The sequence below is a fragment of the Simochromis diagramma genome, unplaced genomic scaffold (genome assembly GCF_900408965.1).
Source record: "Simochromis diagramma unplaced genomic scaffold, fSimDia1.1 OVJJ01000738.1, whole genome shotgun sequence".
Taxonomy (NCBI): Eukaryota; Metazoa; Chordata; class Actinopteri; order Cichliformes; family Cichlidae; genus Simochromis; species Simochromis diagramma.
The window spans coordinates 596396-612614 of NW_024387255.1; the positions used below are offsets into that span (position 1 = coordinate 596396).

General features: G+C 39.1%; 1 long non-coding RNA gene across 1 annotated transcript; it reads left to right on the forward strand.

Annotated features, from left to right (window-relative positions):
• The first annotated feature begins 1366 nt into the window (after positions 1–1366).
• On the forward strand, positions 1367–1649 carry LOC120715244. The gene is made up of 2 exons (XR_005691581.1): positions 1367–1396; positions 1446–1649. It is a non-coding gene; the product is annotated as an uncharacterized LOC120715244 (long non-coding RNA).
• The last annotated feature ends 14570 nt before the right edge of the window (positions 1650–16219 follow it).

Consider the following 16219-nt stretch of genomic DNA (forward strand, 5'->3'; position numbering starts at 1 on the left):
ATCTATCTATCAAATAAAGTTTTTTTTGTACCTGTCACAAAACACCAGAATCATATTGCGATACTATTGTGATGCACCGCTATTACTTGCTTTGATATAATCTCATTTTCAGTTAATTTAATTCTCTTAAAACCACTATAGTAGGTGTCATTCCCAATAAATAATCAAAAATGGCCTTGCAGATCGATTACGGTCCGGTTTTAGAAGAAGATCCACTGCCAAGCTTGCTCATAATTATCGTTTACTTTGGCTTCTTCTTGCCTCTCTGTCTCATATTCTGGAGTCCCTGTCTGTCTTTATTCCACCACCCATTCTTATCTGTCTTCTCTCTTTCTCCATCCAACCTTTACACCCTCCTGCTGGTCCCTGTTATGACATTTAATCTTCCCATGAACCCTCTTTCCTCTCTGACCTCTTTCCATCTATGTCAATAATATCTCATCTCAGCACCCCAACTGAGTAGATATTTATCTCCTGTCAGACTTGATTCCCCTTCCTTCCTTTCATTCCACTGTTCCCTTGATGTGCCCAGGGTGATCTGATTGTATTTAGACTGAGCAAACACACATTAAAGCCAGGTGTCAAAATAGCCATGGGGGAATGACAGGTGATTGCAGAATCATTAGTGGCTCATGGTTTTATTCAAGATGTTTAGAATATAGAGAAAATTAGTCCCTGGATAACTAGCATGACTATAGTCTAGGACAGTGTTTCCCAACCACTGTGCCCCGGCAAATAGGTGCGCCGTGAGAGATCGTCAGGTGTGCCGTGGGAAATTATTTAATTTCAATTAATTGGTAGGAAAAAATAGAATTTAACTAGAAAAATTTGCATTTCCTGCGAAAATGCTGTGTGGATGCCTTAACACTGAAGATTTCTGCTGAAAAAAGCTGAAAAAGTTGAAAAAAAACAAACAAAAAAATGTTGCCCTGAGCAGGATTCGAACCTCGCCCTTCTGGTACTCAAAGCAGGTATTCATCTCACGGTGCCAAACTCTTTCTCACAAAGAACATGTGGAGAGACTGACAATTGTGCTGAAATGAGCAGAAGAGGCTGAGTATTGTGCTGATAAGAGGTGAAAAGGCTGAAGACTTTGCAGAAAAGAGTTCAATCAGCAGAATTTCTGCTGAAAAGAGTTGAATGATTAGAATTTCTGCTGAAAAGAGTTGAATGAGCACAATTCTGCTGAAAAGAGTTCAATCAGCAGAAGTTCTGCTGAAAAGAGTTGAATGAGCAGAATTTCTGCTGCAAAGAGTTTTTTTTTCTGAAAACAGCAGAAAAAACTGAAAATTTTGCTGAAAAGAGTTCAATCAGCAGAATTTCTGCTGAAAAAGAGGTTAATCAGTGGAAATTCTGCTGAAAAGAGTTCAATCAGCAGAATTTCTGCTGAAAAGAGGTTTTGTCTGAAAACAGCAGAAAAAACTGAAAAATTTTGCTGAAAAGAGTTCAATCAGCAGAATTTCTGCTGAAAAGAGTTGAATGAGCAGAATTCTGCTGAAAAGAGTTCAATCAGCAGAAGTTCTGCTTAAAAGAGTTGAATGAGCAGAATTTCTGCTGCAAAGAGTTTTTTTTCTGAAAACAGCAGAAAAAACTGAAAATTTTGCTGAAAAGAGTTCAATCAGCAGAATTTCTGCTGAAAAAGAGGTTAATCAGTGGAAATTCTGCTGAAAAGAGTTCAATCAGCAGAATTTCTGCTGAAAAGAGGTTTTGTCTGAAAACAGCAGAAAAAACTGAAAATTTTGCTGAAAAGAGTTCAATCAGCAGAATTTCTGCTGAAAAAGAGGTTAATCAGTGGAAATTCTGCTGAAAAGAGTTCAATCAGCAGAATTTCTGCTGAAAAGAGGTTTTGTCTGAAAACAGCAGAAAAAACTGAAAATTTTGCTAAAAAGAGTTCAATCAGCAGAATTTCTGCTGAAAAGAGTTCAATCAGCAGAATTTCTGCTGAAAAGAGTTCAATCAGCAGAAGTTCTGCTGAAAACAGTTCAATCAGCAGAAGTTCTGCTGAAAAGAGTTCAATCAGCAGAATTTCTGCTGAAAAGAGTTCAATCAGCAGAATTCTGCTGAAAAGAGGTTTTTGCTTGGTTCACGTTTACTAAGGCACTACCCAAAAGGCGCCACAAGAGGGCACTCCAACACAAGAGATGACCTATTTACACTGATGCACTTAGTAAACAGTCAGCCCCCTAGTGACTATGATTTGGCAGAAATACTATGACTTAGTAGTAATACTATAACATAACAGATTTCCAAAAAAAACTATGAAATTGCAGTAATTCTATGACTTGGCAGAGATACTACGTTAAAAAAAAAATGTTGCCCTGAGCAGGATTCGAACCTGGCCCTTCTGGTTTGTAAGCAGCTATTCATCTCCCTGTACCAAACTCTTTCTTGCAAAGAAGAGGTGGAGAGACTGACAATTGTGCTGAAATGAGCAGAAGAGGCTGAGAATTGTGCTGATAAGAGGTGAAAAGGCTGAAAATTTTTCAGAAAAGAGGTGAATCAGCAGAATTTCTGCTGAAAAGAGTTCAATCAGCATAATTTCTGCTGAAAAGAGTTGAATGAGCAGAATTCTGCTCAAAAGAGGTTAATCAGCAGGATTTCTGCTGAAAAGAGTTCAATGAGAAGAATTTCTGCTGAAAAGAGTTTTTGGCTTGGTTCACGTTTACTACGGCACTACCCAAAAGGCGCTACAAGAGGGCACTCCAACACAAGATATGACCTATTTACACTGATGCGATTAGTAAACAGTCAGCCCCTTACTGACTATGATTTGGCAGAAATACTATGACTTAGTAGTAATACTATAACATAACAGATTTCCTAAAAAAACTATGAAATTGCAGTAATTCTATGACTTGGCAGAGATACTACGTTTTAGCACAAATACTATAACAACGCAGAAATACTATGACTTAGTAGTAATACTATAACATAACAGTTCAATATTCTTGCACAAATACCACAATATGGCAGAAATACTATGTTTTAGCAGCAATACTGTGATTTGGTATAAATACTATGATTTGGCACACATACTATATTCCGCAGATACACTATAACATAACAGATATTCTACGACTTAGTAGTAATACTATAACATAACAGAATTATTAATTGGGCACAAATACCACGATTTGGCAAAAATACCATGATTCGGCACAAATAGAATGACATGGCAAAAATACTATGATTGGGTAAACCTACTATGATTTGGCAGAAATACTATGATTTGGCAATAATACTGCGTTTTAACACAACTACTGAGATTTGATTGAAATACTATGATTTAGAAGAAATACTATTACTCCATACAAATACGATGCTTTGGGACAAATACTATGATTTGGTTCCAATACTATGATGTGCAACAAATACTATGATTTGGCACAAGTACTATGATTTAGTACAAATACTATGATTTGGCAGAAATAGTATGCCTTAGTAGTAATAGTATAACATAAGAGATATACTATGGTTTTGCAGACATACTATGTTTTTGCACAAGTACTATGATTTAGTACAAATACTATGATTGGGCAGAAGTACAATGTTTCAGTACAAATACTCTGATTTGGCAGAAATACTCTGATTTGGCAGAAGTACTATCTTTTGGTAGAAATTCCTGCTAAAAGGTACTATTTCTGCATTTTAGCAGAAATACTGTAATTTGGCATAAATACTATGATTTGGGATAAATACTATGATTTGGCACATATAATATATTCAGCACATATACTATAACATAACAGAAATATTATCATTTGGCCCGAAAACCATGATTTTGCACAAATACCATGATTTGGCAAATATACTATGATTTAGCAGAAATACTATGATTTAGCAGAAGTACTAAGATGTAGTAGAAGTACTTTGCTTTAGCAGAAATACTATGATTGAGGAGTAATACTTAAACATAGGAGAAATATTGATACACAGACACACATACACAGAGAGTAAAGGGAACAGGAGCTGTTGAGAGTCTGGGCTTGGTATATGTAGGTCAGTTGAATTAGCTGCACCTGCTGTAGTCAGCCCTTACACACACAGACACAGAGAGAGGTGTGAGTTTTCTTCAGTGTATTTCTGACATACAGGATTCCCCTCGGACAAATGGCCATAATTTCCTAACCGTAGAGGCTAGAACGTTCATTCAGACATCGTTTTGTTCAGAAGAGATGGGGGAATCTTCAGGTCTTCATAATTCAGAGATAAAATATAAATTATTAAAGATATATGACTTGTAATACACTGTAACTGAGTAGAGGCGAAGCAAAAACTGCCTTGACTTGCTCTCAAACAACCTTTGGTAACTCTAAATCTATATGGAGCATCAAAATCATTCTTTCACCGTAAGAAACATCAGGCTTTGGCGAACAGTCATGGAAATTTTCAGGGCTCTGTGGAAATCCATCAAAAAGATATGACGAGAGAAAAAAGTGCCTCATTTCCAGAGTTTGAAATCTGAAGAAATCTGAGCGAGGGACAAATTTCCTACCCTCAAACAAGTCTAACTCATCTCAGAACGGTAATAGGTGAGAAAATAATTCTTGAATTGTGAGCATCAGGAGTGTCTGAAGATATATCGGGACAAGCCTTATGTCTTAACTTCGCTTCGTTAAGGAGATATGACAATTTGAAAATGCCTCTCATTAGAGAAATCCAGCGGTGATTTTGAACAAACTCTCCATTGAGTTTCAATGGAGAGTTTTCAGACATTGTGTTACTCTGAGGAGATTTGCAAAACATCTATAAGTCCCACAACAATGATAGTGACATTTCCTGAAAGCCAGCAAAAATACCTACGTTTTGATGTATAATTTGTGGAAGTTGAGTGGAAATTGAGCGAGTAGCAAGAAGTTGTTCAGACATGAAGAGAAAATTCAGAACGGACGAGTGTGCACTCTTAGTTAATTGCATAGCAACCATAGCAACGCATGTATTTTCTGAAAAATCACAATTTTGCAACTGAAGACTTAAAGAGGCATTAAATGAAAACAGTAACAGATATGAAAACGCTGAATCACACAGGAATAGCCCAATTATTTGAGAACGTTTTAAAGTTTGAATGGAGTTTCTAGGTGAAAGTATAAGGTAGTAGTTAAGTTTCAAAGACAAGCAAGTTTTAGCAGAATTGTGGAAGTTTCCCATTCATTTCAATGGGACAAAAAAAAGGAAAAAAGTGTAATATTTTAAAAAGTATAATAGCAATAAACACCAAAAGTCATAGCTGGCATTAGCAGAAAGAGCAGAAGAGTTTAGAGTTTGAACGGAGAAAATCGGCTGAAAACTGAGGGAGTAGTTAAACGGCAAAAAGTGTACGGAAGCAACTAGAGGAATAATAAAGAATAAAGAGAAACAGGAACTCAATAGTGTGGATGCCCATTGAGGGCATCCACACAATTTGCATTTCCTGCGAAAATGCTGTGTGGATGCCTTAACGCTGAAGATGTCGGCTGAAAAAAGCTGAAAAAGCAGAATTATCTGCTGAAAAGAGGTGTAGAAGCAGAAGTGCTTGCTGAAGATAGCTGTATGTGTAATGATACACTGGAGAGTGTCAAGAAAGCAGAGCGCATGCAAGCAGGGAGCATGTGTAACATCCTGCGAAAACAGCAGAAGAGGCTGATATTTTTCAGCTACTCATTGAGCCAAACTGGTTCTCACGTAACTGAAAAAAGGTGAAAAAGCTTAAAATTCTAATGAAAACAGCAGAAGAGGCTGAGATTTGTGCTGATAAGAGGTGAAAATGCTGAACCAATCAGGTAAATCAGACGAATAGTAATAAGTGTGCCTCTTGGCATAGGCACATTTAATTAAATGAGGGTAAAACCGTATTTGGTGCTTAAAAGTTATTTAGATCTCTGAGTAAGAAGTTGCCTTGGCTTGACACTGAGATAACAATTATATTTTACATACTTTGAAAATCTCAGGATCAAGTTTTTTTCTTACTCACTTAGGTACTGTAACACTTTGTCTGTTTTTGGGACTAATTGTTTTTGCGCCTTTGTTAAATAGAAGCGGTGGGACATGCATGCAATGCAACAGGAGGGGTTGTAGGAGTAATTTTTCTAGGAGTCTTTCATAGCCATGACATCTGAATGGTTCTGAAGGAATTATGCGTTCTATAGACATGCATGTCCTTCTCACCATTGTTTATGATAACCTTGTCTGTTATACAGGATGGGCCATTTATATGGATACACCGTAATAAAATGGGAATGGTTGGTGATATTAAAGTCCTGTGTGTGGCACATTAGTATATGTGAGGGGGCAAACTCCTCAAGATGGGTAGTGAGATGGGTAGTGACCATGGTGGCCATTTAGAAGTTGGCCATCTTGGATACAACTTTTGTTTTTTCAATAGGAAGAGGGCCATGTGACACATCAAACGTATTGGTAATGTCACAAGAAAAACAATGGTGTGCTTGGTTTCAACGTAACTTTATTCTTTCATGAGTTATTTACAAGTTTCTCTTTGTTCACAGCCATTGACATGTCGAAGAGGTTAACACGTGAGGAGCAGATTGAAATTGTGCTGATATCTGGTGAACGCAGTAACCGGGTCATTGCAGCAGATTTCAATGCTACAAGACCACCCATCTCCCATGCTACAGTTAGCAAAGTGCTTGCTAAGTTTCGTGAAACTGGTTCAGTGTTGGATTTGCCAAAATGTGGATGCAAGAAAACTGTCACTAATGAAGAAACATCAGTGGCTGTCCTAGCTTCATTCAGCAAGAGCCCACAGCGTAGCACTCATGTCACTGGAGAGTGGCATTAGTGGAACATCCCTTCAGCAGATATTAGCTACTCACAAATGGCACCCTTACAAACTCCAGCTACTGCAGCATCTCAACGAGGATGACTCAGATCGGTGCACAGAATTTGCAGAATGGGCAAAACAAAAATTGGAACAGGACCCTCAGTTCACGCAGAAGATTTTGTTCAGTGATGAGGCAAACTTTTATGTGAATGGTGAAGTTAACAAACAAAACCACCACTATTGGTCTGACACTAACCCACATTGGATGGATCCCTCCAAGACTGTTGGAACAACAAAAGTGATGGTTTGGTGTGGTATGTGGGGTACAACGATAGTGGGTCCATTCTTCATCAATGGAAACCTCAAGGCCACTGGATATTGGAAATTGCTACATGATGATGTGTTTCCCTCTTTATGCACTGAAGCTGGCACGTTCCCCTAGGTTTTTCCAGCAAGATGGTGCACCACCACATTATGGGTGCCAGGTCCGAGCATTCCTAGATGAACAGTTTCCTGGAAAGTGGATTGGTCGTCATGGGCCAGTTGAATGGCCCCCACGGTCTCCCAATTTGACCCCCTTAGACTTGTATCTTTGGGGTCATGTGAAGGCAATTATCTATGGTGTGAAGATACGAGATGTGCAGCACCTGAAACTACGGATACTGGATGCCTGTGTTGGCATTTCTCCTGCGGTGTTGCTATCAGTGTGTGGAGAGTGGGAGAAGAGGGTTGCATTGACAATCCAACACAATGGGCAGCACATTGAACACATTTTATAAGTGGTCAGAAACTTGTAAATAACTCATGAAAGAATAAAGTTACGTTGAAACCAAGCACACCATTGTTTTTCTTGTGACATTACCAATACGTTTGATGTGTCACATGGCCCTCTTCCTATTGAAAAAACAAAAGTTGTATCCAAGATGGCCAACTTCTAAATGGCCACCATGGTCACTACCCATCTTGAGGAGTTTGCCCCCTCACATATACTAATGTGCCACAAACAGGACTTTAATATCACCAACCATTCCCATTTTATTACGGTGTATCCATATAAATGGCCCACCCTGTAGATTATTTATGATTAAAAATTAAATGTACTTTCAGGTACATTTTGAGGGACACAATAAAAGACTTTCATCCAGGAGAAAATCACTCAACTAGTGGGATTGTTTTTATTTCTTCCAGTTTCTACTGTGATTGTTTTCACTCTCACATTGTGTGGGTCGGTTTAGAGAGAGGATCACAGTAGCCTTTCACAGCCTTTCTACAAGAAAAACTTTCCATTTTTTTAAGTTGCTATGAACTGTGATTGACTTGTGGTCTGCCAAGGATGTACCCTGCCTCATACTCAATATCATCTATGATAGGCCTCAACAGTCGATAAGCAGTTAAGAGAATGGAATGATTCATGGATGGTTCAGTAGTTTACTCAGGTGAATGGTGAATTGAAATGGGATATTCTCCTTAAAATATATTTATGATTTCTGATGAAATAAGGCGGGAAACACTCATATTTACATGTATGATATCATCATTTTTAGTACACAAGGTTATATCAAGTGCATCCAGACAGGAAGAGAGAAGAAATTTGCCAACCAGAGACCATGGAACATCAGCTAAACTCAATGAATTAGTTACTGAGTTAAATCTGTTTCAACTCTGAGGCAAGCAACTTAAGGGATTGTTAAAGGAAGTGATGGATGCAGATGATTTAAATATGATGAGTTAGTAAATACGCTACAGGATTACGTACACATCTGGCCCCACTAGTGACCAAATATCAAACTGAAAAGTGATATGCAACAATCTAGAGCTTTGAGTTTTGTACTTTGTTTTATTACAGTGGTTTTGGTTTGGTTTGTAATTTATTGCTAGAGTCTTTTTGCATTCCCGCCTCCCTAATGTTTCTGTGTCTGGTGTAGTCATCATCTCCAAGTCTCCATCTGATGTTCTCTTGCTTAGTTATTTCCTGGTCGGTTTTGGTAACCTTAGTCTGGTGTGGTGGTTCATCTTGTCCTTTGAGACAGTTCATATAAAAAGTAACAAGAGAAGAAACAGGAGGGGAACAAAGCTGGAGCTAATCACAGTCTGCCCTTGTTCTTTGTTGAGTTGTCTCACATAGCTGTGATCTCCCTAGTGTTTACACAGTGATCCCCCATGACTCTTCAGTTATCTAATTTAGGTTTTCTTCTTTTGGACTGTGAGTTTACTTAGCTTAATTCTGCAATATAATCTCAATCTTATGTACGTCTCTGTCTACTGCTTTGTGCATTTGGGTCTGCAAAGTCATCAGAAACTGTAGTGATGTCTGTGTTGTCTTCTGAACTGATGATGGCTGTAATGCTTTTTTAAACAGCTGTCAAACGCATAAAAAATATCTGTTAAAGTGGAGAATGCTTAACCACATGTAGCTTGGCTTGGGCGTTTAAAACACAAAATGAGTAAAGATATTCAGTAAAGATATTCATCTTTACACAACTTTGCAAGTAGTGTAAAGATGAATAGAAAGTTTTGTAGAAAAAAAACAAAACAAAAAAACAACAACACATCAACTGCTTTTTAAATATGTTACCCTAACTAATTTTTGTCTGGTACAACCTTTTTATTCTGCCAGTCCCTCTTAAAATATGATGATGTCAGGCAGATGCTGGTGACACTGGATGTAAATTAGGCAGAACACTAATGGGAAGAGAGCAAAGCAGGTGCTCATAATTTAAATAAAGCAGTCTCTTTGTCTACAATAATTGAAACAGAATTTATCAGAAGGATAATGTGGTCAATCCTGACAGTTCATAGGGAAGTACATCTGTTTTCAAAAGCTACATTTTAGCAGAACAACTAATGTGGCTGAATAGCCAAGACAACAACAATTTATTTCAAATGCAAGACATTTGCTAAATAATTATATACCATTGTCTAATTGGGTTCCGTTTTATAATCTCTGACTTGTATAATAGCAGGGAAATACACAGAAATGCATTTTATCTTCTAGTTTGGAGTGAAAATATGTCCTTTTAGTTTTATGATGAACTTGTATTTGCTTCTTTTGAATCCAGCATTATATGTCAGTATTCATAATTTTCATTTTGAAGTTACTGCAGCAGTAAAAGAGCATTCATTTCCTGCAAAAGCCAAAACATATTGAAGTCTGTAATAGCTGGAAATCATATTATATATTTTTTTAATTAATTTTTTTGTGTGTGGTGGGAAGATAGTACCATATTTTTTGGACCATATTGTGCACTGTTGATGAAAAGGTCTGTTTTCATACATAAAGTGCATTAAATGAAACAAACAGTTAGTCTTGCTTCCTCCACTTCCGTACCATTGATTCATTAATGTTGAATTCTCTCTATTCCCATGTTTTTGCAGTATATTTATGACTGACCTCGTATTGTCGATGGATTATCTCAGTTGTTCTCCTGACTGAAGTTTGGTCCGTTTACAGCATCCTGCCATGTGATAGCATTTGTCCCTAATCATTGGGAACCCTCAAGGTTAACTTTTATTGAGTGGAAAAAAGTTAGCGTTCATCCTTCAGCTGCACTGTGTTTGGACTAATGAAAGTCATTGGTTTGTACCGAGATTAGTTTGCGAGGCTCCTGACTATGGTAGCCGAGAATCCATCAAGCGGTGCTGCTTTGTATCTTACCAAAGGCGTACTAAAACATTTTTTGACAGATTTTTAAGCGCTGTGTACCACATCAAATCGGTTCGAGGTCAGTAAGCACAACCATAATTCATACATAAGGTGCACTGTCGATTTTTGAGAACATATAGATTTCATATATATATATATATATATATATATATATATATTAGGGGTGCAACGATATTCGTATCGATATTGAACCGTTCGATACAGTGCTTTCGGTTCGGTACGCATATGTATCGAACAATACAACATTTGTAATTTATTTTATCAATTTTCCTTCTGACGATGCTGTCTGTGTTGAGCGCTCAGTGAATCTGTGTTCGACTACTCCGCCTAGGCTGCACTGTCGAGCGCAGATCCACTGAGCGCTCAACACAGACAGCATAGTCAGAAGGAAGAGCGCAGGGCAAGCTAGCGAGACAGAAGTTAAGCTCTACTTGCAACATTCAGATCTGGCGTTTGGAATTATTTTGGTTTTCATGTGACGTATGACCCTGAAGGTAAGCGAGTCATGGACTAAAGTAAAACAGTATGTTGGATGTGCCATGCAATGCTCAATTACATTGGTGTGAACTAGTGTGTTAGCGCAGTTAGCTCATTAACGTGTTTGCCGTCTAGCCCCATGCACGGAGCGATCGGCGGTAGCTCGTTAACGGAGATTTGCCGTGTTGTGGCGTTAAGGTCATTTCAACGAGATTAACCTGAAGCACTAGTGGGAACACAACGAATATGACTGCACATTTACGCCGACATCATCCTAGTGCAAAGACAAGTGGAAGCAGACAAAAAAAAGCAAGCATGCTACTAACTTTAGCCGAGTCATTTAGACAGCTGTTAGCACATGATTCTCCTTATGCTGCTGAGAATATAGCCCAGAAGAAGCGGATAGTATAGCTTTTATTTTGGAAAGAGCCATTTCTCTGTAATAAACTCTCTTTTCCAAAGATGAGTGATTCCTCAATCAGATACAGGGCTTGCAATATCGCTAGCCCGACGTCCCGGAGCTAGCGATTTTTTCAGTCGGGCTACCAAAATCTATCTCTTCCCTGCCCGTCGGGCTATTGTAGGAAAAATATATGTCAATGCTTTTGCATTCTTTCAGAAATGTAGCTGGGTAATTATGTCATTGGCATCGGTGAGCCACTGTCAATATGTGACATATTGAAGTCGCGTTTGAATTTGCGCTTGTTTTTTTGCTTTCACTTTGCAATCGTGCGAACTGTGTATAGAGAGCGACAGGACTGATCTGTGAGTGATGATAATTTGTGCACCAATTCCTCTGACATCGTCTTATTAATCGTTAGCTTACTATGCAAACATGACAAGTGAAATCTCCCGCAGCAAGCTTAAACATGTGAGAGGTTGATCGCGCAGAGAATCGCTGAGCTTATGTGAGTGAGCGTGTAAAAGCATTTCAGTTCTGCTGAGCCAAATAAGACAGGTCAGGGTGAAGAAGTGACAGCCAAAGAAAAGCTTACCACAAAATGGAGAAGTTATGACAAATCAGACTATAAGGCAAAAAGAAAGTGCAGCTTTATGGTTTCATGGACAAAAGAATTTCTGTGGCTGCAATATGATGAGCTAAATAACCAGGGCTGCACATAAGTGGTCCGCAGGTGCGCATTCGCTGTCAAAATAAAAAACACGCACAAGGGTTAGGGTTAAATTTAAAAACTGTACTTTTGAGTTAAAATATATATTTATAATTTTAATAAATGACAAATTAAAAATGCATGAACATTTTTTTTGTATCGAAAAAATATCGAACCGTGACATCAAAGTATCGAACCGAACCGTGAATTTTGTGTATTGTTGCACCCCTAATATATATATACATATATATATATATATATATATATATATATATATATATATCTACCAATGTAATTGAGCATTGCGTGGCACATCCGACATACTGTTTTACTTTTGTCCTTCAGGGTCATACGTCACATGAAAACCAAGATAGTTCCAAAACGCCAGATCTGAATGAGGGTGGGGGAGGTTCAATTTGCCATGTTGCAAGGAGAGCTTAACTTCAGTCTCACTAGCTTGCCCTGTGCTCAGTGAATCTGTGTTCGACTACTCCGCCTAGGCTGCACTGTCAAGCGCAGATCCACTGAGCACTCAACACAGACAGCATCGTCAGAAGGAAAGTTGATAAAATAAATTAAAAATTTTGTATTGTTCGATACATATGCGTACCGAACCGAAAGCACTGTATCGAACGGTTCAATATCGATACGAGTATTGTTACACGCCTAATATATATATATATATATATATATATATATATATATATATATATATATATATATATATATATATTTGGATATATCAAGTGAATTTGTCTTTATGAAGTATATATATATATATATATATATAGATAGATACAGTGGGGCAAAAAAGTATTTAGTCAGCCACCGATTGTGCAAGTTCCCCCACTTAAAATGATGACAGAGGTCACTAATTTGCACCAGAGGTACACTTCAACTGTGAGAGACAGAATGTGAAAAAAAAATCCATGAATTCACATGGTAGGATTTGTAAAGAATTTATTCGTAAATTAGGGTGGAAAATAAGTATTTGGTCACCTCAAACAAGGAAAATCTCTGGCTCTCACAGACCTGTAACGTCTTCTGTAAGAAGCTTTTCTGTCCCCCACTCATTACCTGTATGAATGGCACCTGTTTGAACTCATCATCTGTATAAAAGACACCTGTCCACAGCCTCAAACAGTCAGACTCCAAACTCCGCCATGGCCAAGACCAAAGAGCTTTCGAAGGACACCAGGAAAAGTATTGTAGACCTGCACCAGACTGGGAAGAGTGAATCTACAATAGGCAAGCAGCTTGGTGTGAAAAAATCAACTGTGGGAGCAATCATCAGAAAATGGAAGACATACAAGACCACTGATAATCTCCCTCGATCTGGGGCTCCACGCAAGATCTCATCCCGTGGGGTCAAAATGATCATGAGAACGGTGAGCAAAGATCCCAGAACCACACGGGGGGACCTGGTGAATGACCTGCAGAGAGCTGGGACCAAAGTAACAAAGGTCACCATCAGTAACACACTACAACGGCAGGGAATCAAATCCCGCAGTGCCAGACGTGTTCCGCTGCTGAAGCCAGTGCATGTCCAGGCCCGTCTGAAGTTTGCCAGAGAGCACATGGATGATACAGCAGAGGATTGGGAGAATGTCATGTGGTCAGATGAAACCAAAGTAGAACTTTTTGGTATAAACTCAACTCGTCGTGTTTGGAGGAAGAAGAATACTGAGTTGCATCCCAAGAACACCATACCTACTGTGAAGCATGGGGGTGGAAACATCATGCTATGGGGCTGTTTTTCTGCCAAGGGGACAGGACGACTGATCCGTGTTAAGGACAGAATGAATGGGGCCATGTATCGTGAGATTTTGAGCCAAAACCTCCTTCCATCAGTGAGAACTTTGAAGATGAAACGAGGCTGGGTCTTCCACCATGACAATGATCCAAAACACACCGCCCGGGCAACAAAGGAGTGGCTCCGTAAGAAGCATTTGAAAGTCCTGGAGTGGCCTAGCCAGTCTCCAGACCTCAACCCCATAGAAAATCTGTGGCGGGAGTTGAAAGTCCGTGTTGCTCGGCGACAGCCCCAAAACATCACTGCTCTCGAGAAGATCTGCATGGAGGAATGGGCCAAAATACCAGCTACTGTGTGTGCAAACCTGGTAAAGACCTATAGTAAACGTTTGACCTCTGTTATTGCCAACAAAGGTTATGTTACAAAGTATTGAGTTGTATTTTTGTTATTGACCAAATACTTATTTTCCACCCTGATTTACGAATAAATTCTTTACAAATCCTACCATGTGGATTCATGGATTTTTTTTTTCACATTCTGTCTCTCACAGTTGAAGTGTACCTCTGGTGCAAATTACTGACCTCTGTCATCATTTTAAGTGGGGGAACTTGCACAATCGGTGGCTGACTAAATACTTTTTTGCCCCACTGTATATACATATAGATATATATATATATTAGGGGTGCAACGATACACAAAATTCACGGTTCGGTTCGGTTTGATACTTTGGTGTCACGGTTCGATATTTTTTCGATACAAAAAAAATGTTCATGCATTTTTAATTTGTCATTTATTAAAATTATAAATATATATTTTAACTCAAAAGTACAGTTTTTAAATTTAACCCTAACCCTTGTGCGTGTTTTTTATTTTGACAGCGAATGCGCACCTGTGGACCACTTATATGCAGCCCTGGTTATTTAGCTCATCATATTGCAGCCACAGAAATTCTTTTGTCCATGAAACCATAAAGCTGCACTTTCTTTTTGCCTTATAGTCTGATTTGTCATAACTTCTCCGTTTTGTGGTAAGCTTTTCTTTGGCTGTCACTTCTTCACCCTGACCTGTCTTATTTGGCTCAGCAGAACTGAAATGCTTTTACACGCTCACTCACATAAGCTCAGCGATTCTCTGCGTGATCAACCTCTCACATGTTTAAGCTTGCTGCGGGAGATTTCACTTGTCATGTTTGCATAGTAAGCTAACGATTAATAAGACGATGTCAGAGGAATTGGTGCACAAATTATCATCACTCACAGATCAGTGCTGTCGCTCTCTATACACAGTTCGCACGATTGCAAAGTGAAAGCAAAAAAACAAGCGCAAATTCAAACGCGACCTCAATATGTCACATATTGACAGTGGCTCACCGATGCCAATGACATAATTACCCAGCTACATTTCTGAAAGAATGCAAAAGCATTGACATATATTTTTCCTACAATAGCCCGACGGGCAGGGAAGAGATAGATTTTGGTAGCCCGACTGAAAAAATCGCTAGCTCCGGGACGTCGGGCTAGCGATATTGCAAGCCCTGTATCTGATTGAGGAATCACTCATCTTTGGAAAAGAGAGTTTATTACAGAGAAATGGCTCTTTCCAAAATAAAAGCTATACTATCCGCTTCTTCTGGGCTATATTCTCAGCAGCATAAGGAGAATCATGTGCTAACAGCTGTCTAAATGACTCGGCTAAAGTTAGTAGCATGCTTGCTTTTTTTGTCTGCTTCCACTTGTCTTTGCACTAGGATGATGTCAGCGTAAATGTGCAGTCATATTCGTTGTGTTCCCACTAGTGCTTTCAGGTTAATCTCGTTGAAATGACCTTAACGCCACAACACGGCAAATCTCCGTTAACGAGCTACCGCCGATCACTCCGTGCATGGGGCTAGACGGCAAACACGTTAACGAGCTAACTGCGCTAACACACTAGTTCACACCAATGTAATTGAGCATTGCATGGCACATCCAACATACTGTTTTACTTTAGTCCATGACTCGCTTACCTTCAGGGTCATACGTCACATGAAAACCAAAATAATTCCAAACGCCAGATCTGAATGAGGTTCAATTTGCCTGTTGCAAGTTGTTACGAACTTGTATGTCCATGTGTTTGTTTGTGCAGGTGTTGTGTTTTTTTTCCTATGTTACTTTAGCTCTGCCAGGGCCCTGTTCCGATTGGTGCGTGGACATACTGCCCCGGCGTGATTGGATCCAGCTGGAGGACCCGCCCATTAAAAGGAGGCTGGAGTGTTACAGCGGGAGAGGTCCTCGCGTTTCTCCTCATCACCCAGCAGTAGGCCTGTGGTAGCCGCTGGCTGCAGTATACGCTTGAAAATTGTGGAAGTGGAGTGGGTAGGGGTGAGCTGCCGTTTCTTTTGACCACCCGTTATCTCCTGTTTTGAGTTAGTTAAGGAGGTTAGACTCTGTCTTTATTTTTGACTTTGTTTTGGTAAGGTC